The sequence below is a fragment of the Ixodes scapularis genome, unplaced genomic scaffold, assembly GCF_016920785.2.
Source record: "Ixodes scapularis isolate PalLabHiFi unplaced genomic scaffold, ASM1692078v2 ptg000582l_1__unscaffolded, whole genome shotgun sequence".
Taxonomy (NCBI): domain Eukaryota; kingdom Metazoa; phylum Arthropoda; class Arachnida; order Ixodida; family Ixodidae; genus Ixodes; species Ixodes scapularis.
In genome coordinates this window covers 606907-614247 of record NW_024610003.1, presented here as the reverse complement: position 1 = coordinate 614247, position 7341 = coordinate 606907, and the positions used below count along the sequence as shown (strand labels likewise).

At 44.9% G+C, this 7341-nt stretch overlaps 1 long non-coding RNA gene across 1 annotated transcript; it reads right to left on the bottom strand.

The window, feature by feature from the left end:
* Positions 1 to 2855: 2855 nt before the first annotated feature.
* Positions 2856 to 7026, bottom strand: LOC121834121. Its single transcript, XR_006077057.1, has 2 exons — positions 6822 to 7026; positions 2856 to 3101 (listed from the first exon to the last, which is right to left on the bottom strand). It is a non-coding gene; the product is annotated as an uncharacterized LOC121834121 (long non-coding RNA).
* Between the last annotated feature and the right edge of the window lie 315 nt (positions 7027 to 7341).

Genomic DNA, 7341 nt, shown 5'->3' with positions numbered 1-7341 from the left:
ACCGATAACGAGTACATTTACGAATACGTACCTTAATGCCAGATACCCACTCTGGTTACAGAGGGGTACGCAGCAGTACGTTTGGCATCGTGGGCAGGAATTGACTAGCGTCTACGGCCAACGCAGCGTATGCAGCGGCGCGCACTATCCTGCAGCATGGCGGCTGCCACTAGTTGCTGTTGCATACGACAGGTGGCGCTTTTTTCTCTGATGGGTCTATAAGAGAAGCTGGTACAGTACTGCTTACACGGGAGCCGCCGTCCCCCCGGAGTGACCGCCGTCGGTCTTTTTCACGTCACTACGGATCACATAGCGAAGTGGTCCGTAGTTAGCTCAGCACCGAGCAGTTCGGAGATTTCAACACTTCACTCGCTGCTTCAAATGCGAATCTTGAAGGTCGAGCTAAGAAAATTGCCCGGGCACGTCCGCCGTACCGTTAGAACTCCGCGTTCTGGTTACGTCCTACATACCTTTAGACTCCGCGTTCCGGATGGGTTCGACGTATCCTTCGACTCAGCGATTATGGAGGAGCTCCCGTGGTTAACGATTGCGGATATTTTAATAAAACTCGAACGACCGAGCGATGTCCGAGGTAGTGATCCGAGCCCGTACGAGAAGCACGGGACCGAATCTGGCTTACTCTGAATTAAATAAAAAAGAAAAGCCTCATTCCCTCCTACTTCACGTTATTCCTACGCGGGGAGCATACAAAACCCTGAAAAACCGAATTCCGCACACGAAATCCACACTCTCCGATCAACGCCCACAACGCTTCCGACACGCACTGGGCGCTGCCATGTTATCGTTGACGCCAACGATTTGGTCTGGTTACGTCATAGATTTTGCCTGGTCACGTGTCTAGTGGTCAAAATTGTACAACATGGCGGCGGTCAATTGGGGGTCACTTTCAGCTGCCAGTTTATCACTCTAATGCCCTATACCTCGTTGGTCGTAATATAGATATCAGAAATTCAATATTTTCAATGGTAAAACAAAAGGCACCAGGTGGCGGGATTTACCGACCGGTCGGAATTGCTCAGCCGCACTCATGGATCATCCCCCCAAGAAAATTTGTTTTTTTTTTTTCTTCGGACTTTTGTTTTTTGTTGAGGTATTGGGCGATATTTACGGCATCTCTCTTTTAGAATTAACACTACAAAAAGAACACGCAAAAAAAAAAAAAAACAGAAAAAACACTAGAAATCAGCCGAGTTCTCCGAGCGGTTTTAATAGGTCGATAAAACAAGTTTTGCGTTTGCTATCTCGAAGAAATTTGACACACAAACAGTCCTACCTGGTGCGAGACCCTTCCCCAACAATTTGATAGTTGTACCTATAATTGTTTTTTAATTACGAGCGGGCGGCAGCTCTTTGAAGAATATCAATCCACTCGTGCTCGGGAGACTGTCCCCGTTGATCGAAAAGTCTCGATTGAGATGAGCCGACACGGTTTCACTGCACACACATTTTCCTACGATGTTGTTTTCACGACCACGATCGATGAATGCACTCCAGCGGTCTTGAATATTCACGGGTGAACGATTGAACTTGGTCGGGGTTTTTAATCTCCAAGCAGAGTCCCAAAAACCTGTTTTCGCAAATATAACGAGTTCTAGACTAGCTGGAGCGATGAAAATTTAACAGTGCGTCTAAATTCAGAGCGCGATCATTCGCTGCGAATTAGAACCTTCTAACTATCGTAGTTTTCTTTATACGAGCATATGCCAAATCACAACACCACAGAATGAAGCCTTACACGTAAACTTTTTAATCATCACTTTCTTATTAGATTAGCTACATCGATGAGACGCGCCTAGAATGTTCCTCGGAACATAATATCACTCGCCTGGTTAAAATAAATGACCCAGCTAGCACTTGTGGATTGATATATTTGAATACAAAGTACAGAGATACAAAAAAAGAAGAGAAAACGCAAGTTCAAAGGCTGTATAGATAATACAACGCCGCTGACAGCGTCTTGCAATAAGCGCAACAGAGAACATTAAAAGAATGTATGTGCTCGCTTTTGGGCGAGCACACACATAAAAAAACACATTTCTTTTTTTTTCACGATTACCACTGGAAAAAATCAAATTTCTGAATAAAACTGATAAGGTACTTACTTCATTTCCGCAGGTGTGCACAGCAGGGGCCTCTTTGTCCGTTTAACCTCAGATTGTTATATTAAAAACGCAACACCAGGTAATCCGTAAAATGGGAGAGCGGAACAGGGGAAAATTGTAATGTAATAGCTCACAACAAAGTTGGGAGGAGTGGAAGTAGTGGGCAAGAGGAAAATAAAACACCATGCAAAGAGTTATCAAACAAACGCTCGATCGACTACAAAACATTGTCAGATATAAATCTGCGATGAGGTAGGCTGTTTCATTCTGTTATGGTTCTGGGAAAGGACTATTTAAATGCATTTGTAAGGAGATCAAGACCCTATGGCGTCGGGAAGTATTTAAATTCTTTTTTTTATATTTAGTTTCTATTCATTTACACTGCAGGCCATTTCCAATCCCCAAGCAGGGTGCGACGAGAAGGAACAAAAAAATAACAGTAAACCGACAAATCTGGTACACTGGAGATCACAAAAAGAAAGAAAAAACACAAGTTCAAAGGCTATGTATAGATATAACAGAACGCCGCTGATGGCGTCTTGCAATAAGCTCAAACATAAGAAAGAAGAATTTATGTCCTCGCTCTTTTTTATTTTTTTTTCACGATTACCACGGGAAAAAATCAAATCTCTGAAGAAACTGATAAGGTACTTACTTCGTTTCCGCAGGTGTGCACAGCAGGCGCTTCGTCCTCACCAGCAAAACACAAAACAACAGATTTTTCCTTTTTTACCTCACATTTTAATAACCTCACACTTTATTAGGCCGACAATGCAAGTTTCCAGACGAGCTGTCTCGATGAAAACACACTTGTTCCTATTCAGTGAATTCGCACGAGCTAACACGATTTCATAAAAACACTTTTTGCTTGGAGCAAGTTCTCAGTTGCCATTCAAGCGGTCTTGATTAAGCACAGGTCATCCGCAGCTGAAGGAGGTCACTTGAAACGGAGGGCCAGCCGTGCAACTCGCTCTTGCGCTGCAAAAAAAGACAATCTAGCGCCCTACATTAAAGATGCACCGAACGTTCTTACGCCATACACATATATTTTTTTCATTTCTTCCGTGCGTCAGAGAGTGATGAAACGTTTGAGTTCGTAGAGGCCGGCTTCCTAGCTCCGCGCCGCCGCCGATTCCGTGTTTGATAAAAAAAAAAAAAACTGCTCCGACTTTACTCAAATAGATTAACAATTTAATCAAACGTTTCGTCTACCATCCGGGAAACATCGTCAGTGAAACCTACAAGCAGGAATGAGGGAAAAAAAAAACTCGATTCCGTGTTTCCCGTGAAAAGAACAAAAGAATTCGTGCAAGAAGTCGGCTCCAACGGTCGCCCAAGAGACAAAGGAGCTGTAGCAGACGACAGAGTTTCGGGGAAAGCTCATTGCACTACCAAGGCCTTGCCTGGCGCGGCTGCCCGCCCGCCGAAACCGCTCCTCCTTTCCCTCGTTCGGGAGACGCTAGTATCTTTTGTTTTTGGCTTCTTGTCGGCTGCGTTCTTGGCGCCCGACTTGATTGACAGCCACTGTCTGGCGGTCTGCTCCTCTTTGTGCAATAGCTACTCTGGGGCGTTTTTCTTTTTGCTATTCTTTGCTTTAAAAGCTCTTTCCCTGCGTCTAGCAAACACACACACTTCTTTCGCGGCACCGTTAATGAACACCGTCTGCGTTTAGAAACTTAAAAACGAACAGCCCCGAACTCGATTACCGAAGCTCCGATGAAATTAATCAGCGCGCCAAGCAAAAACCCAACACGCTCGAACGCTGATTTTACGATGCAAGATAATAAAAAAAACGTATTTGGACCCTACCAAACCTATTACAGCAAGAAATTAAGAAATACGAGCAAAACAATATTCCGCAATCCTTAATCGGACGTTCGAATAGCGGCTGACTGTTTTATCAGTTAAAAAAATAATAAACGTAGGTAGACACGCTGAACTTCACGTATAGCCACTCTAACACATACCGTTTTAAAGCCAACAGTTTATTTATTATTTCGTGCCAACTGAGAAATCGACACGAGCTCAAAAGACGAATTTTGCCTAACGAAAACTGCCCAAACGCCTAGGATGTCACGCTTGCATAATTGTGGAATGCCTTTTTCCCACCCTATTATAGTTTGATCGCTCACTCCTCTCTTTTTCCGAGGCAGTATTCCATCATTTCGCGATGGAATACGCGCTTCAAAGCTCAATACACTTTATATCTTTGCCGAGCATGGACCTATCAAAAAAAGCACTTCCATGAAACATGCCTAGGTAAATCTTGCTCGCGCTCAGGTAAAGAGCCTTCAAAAAAACGACCAGCCGCTCCGCCGAGAATTCAATTCATCTTGCGCGCCTATATCACGCTCAATATAGTAGATCCCATTAAAAGCCTTCTTTGCCGACACTCGGAAAAGCGTGCAGAATCACGCACGCTCAGAAAAGAACATTTCCATCTACCAACCGCCGAGCACAACAAACGCTCTTCTAAGCTCCTCGCAAAACGCACGCGCTCACACAAACGACTTTGGGCAAAAACAAAGATCATGAAATGATCTTTGTTTTTATTCCCAGCGTCATGTACACGCATTTCTTGCGTGGAACAACGAATGAATAACTGCTATCTGCGTTTAATTCGATCTAGAAATCCCGTCGCGCCCGTTTGTTTACTTTCTGCCTTCCAGGTTAGACAACGTTCCTTCAAAAAATCGTAAAAAATCACCAATTCGTGCTAGAAGTGCGTGCTTCGGACGAGAGGTAGCGAACATTAAGCGCCTTAGTTTGCGATTAAATAAGCTTCTGTACGCGTTTAATTGAAACTTGAAAGCACGCTGCCCGTCACGCGCGATGCCGGCGTTCGCTTTTCCAGGAGGGTTAAACACACTGCTCCTTTTTTCTTTAAGTTGAAAAAAGGTAATAATAAAAGTAGATAGAGATTCTTAATTTCGTGTGCCGTTAGACGAACGTGTGCGCTAAGAGCACAGAAAAAGAGACTGTTCTAAAGGTAGTAGTTCACTTTTATTTTTAATTTTTGCCTGATCTTAGACGATCGGATCGCGGCTCGAGCGCGCTCCGGACTCAACCGCTTCACTCTCTAACCCAAGAAAAAATAGTTGTACGCATATCGAAGTATATATTTTCCGAAAGCTAATGAACTTGTCCAATAGGTGTAAAAATTATTTGATTTTAAACGGAATTATTCTTCTTCATATTTCGATCTAACCAGCCAAACTAGTTTTCGGGTGCTCTGGGTGGCTGGTCGATTTAAGTTAAAAAAAGGTAATAATAAAAGTAGATAGAGATTCTTAATTTCGTGTGCCGTTAGGGAAACGTGTGCGCTAAGAGCACAGAATAATAAGATTCTTGTGAAGCGAGTAGTTCGTTTTTATTTTTGCCTGATCTTAGACGATCGAATCGCGGCTCGAGCGCGCTCCGGACTCTCCCGCTAAAAATCGGACTCTCCCGATAAAAATCAAAGCTAGAAGCAGACAAAGAACGCACCGGACAAGAAGCAACGCCAAAGAAAGATAACGGATACAGTCTCAAAGAGCTAAGTGGGTCAGGGGGCCCAGGCAAGGGGTGGCCCTAGGGTGCCTGAATGTCCTTCTGTTTAGGGTGATGCCACCCTTTGTAGTACCAGATGCCGACAGCACGCGCTCACGGGCAAAATACAAAGAAATCGACGAAAACAAAATGTCGCCATAGCACAGTCAGCGCCACAAGCGCGTGCAGGGACACGCTCTTTCACCTGCTTCTCAACAAAAAATAAACGTGTGACAAAATGGCGAGATGCCACCACCCTAAGCAAAGCGCGCATGAAGGCACCCTAGGTGGCCCGGCGTGCGCGTTCTAAGCGGAGTCGAGTTAGAAAAAAGATTTCAGCGCGCGGTTCACCAAATGCAAAGGTAGAAATATGACATTTTCTAAAAATGCCTGGCACTTCGTTCTCTTCTACAGCACCAGCCGCCACGTTCGGCAACCGCTTCGAGGATCTGACCGGCTGTGTCCCGGTATCGACCACCTGAACCGGGAGCTACGCACGGTGCGAAGGGAACAGCGGAGGCACGAGCATCTACGCCACCCCGTCCCTGGACAGAGCGGCTACACAAGCGAGGAAACGAGCCTCGTCACGACATATGCCGGGGAATCTCTAGGCCTCGTAGAACTTTCTGTCTCCCGACCCTTCTCTTACCAACCCCGGACGAGCCTGTGACAACGTGCGACAGACATTGCTAATTGTTCTGTACAGAAGAGAACGAAGTGAGATGACAATTTCGTGTGCCGCTAAAAAAACGTGCGCGCCAAGAGCACAGAAAAACAAGTTAAAAAATGTAATAATAAACGGAGATAGAGATTCTTAATTTCGTGTGCCGTTAGAGAAACGTGTGCGCTAAGAGCACAGAATAATAAGATTCTTGTGAAGCGAGTAGTTCGTTTTAATTTTTGCCTGATCTTAGACGATCGAATCGCGGCTCGCGCGCGCTCCGGACTTTCCCGCTTCACCAGCTTCACTCTCTAACGCAACGAGAAATACTTTTACGCATATCGAAGTATATATTTTCCGAAAGCTAATGAAATTCTCCGATAGGTGTGAAAAGCACTTGGTTTTAAACGAATTATTCTTCTTTTTTTGCTGAAAAACTCAAATCACTTTCGTTTGGCAAATAATCAAAAACTCGAAATTAAAGGATAGTATAATGGACGTACACTTACCCCAATGTGTCGAACGAAAGGAGGCCCTTTGACGAAGGCAGGAAGCGTGAGGCGACGTTCGGGGTCCGAAGAAGAAGAAGACCGATTTCGGAACAAAGAACAAAGAAGGAGCTGGACACGGGCGACTACGCGACTGCTCCCAAGCACAACGGAAACCACACTGGGGCAGTGTTGCCAACCTATTTTTTGAAAATACCCCACGCCAGCGTCCAGAAAACCCTACGTTACCCTACGAATATTTCTTATTACCCTACATTCTGCCCTACGAGGCAAATCTTTGTTCAAATAATGCTGTTGCATGGATTATGCTGATATAGCTTAGTATTAATAGAGTACAAAGCGACAGGGAACGCATGCACGCGCTTACCTGGGTTATTCTAGAACGTCATGCTTGCATGCGTGCTTTGTAGCATCAGCACAACAGTGTTGCTTCGAGCGCACAGACATCCCCAACCAACATGTTTGGCTGATTTGTCATCAAATTAAGAACTGGGCTACGTGGGACTAGCACTCGCGGCGA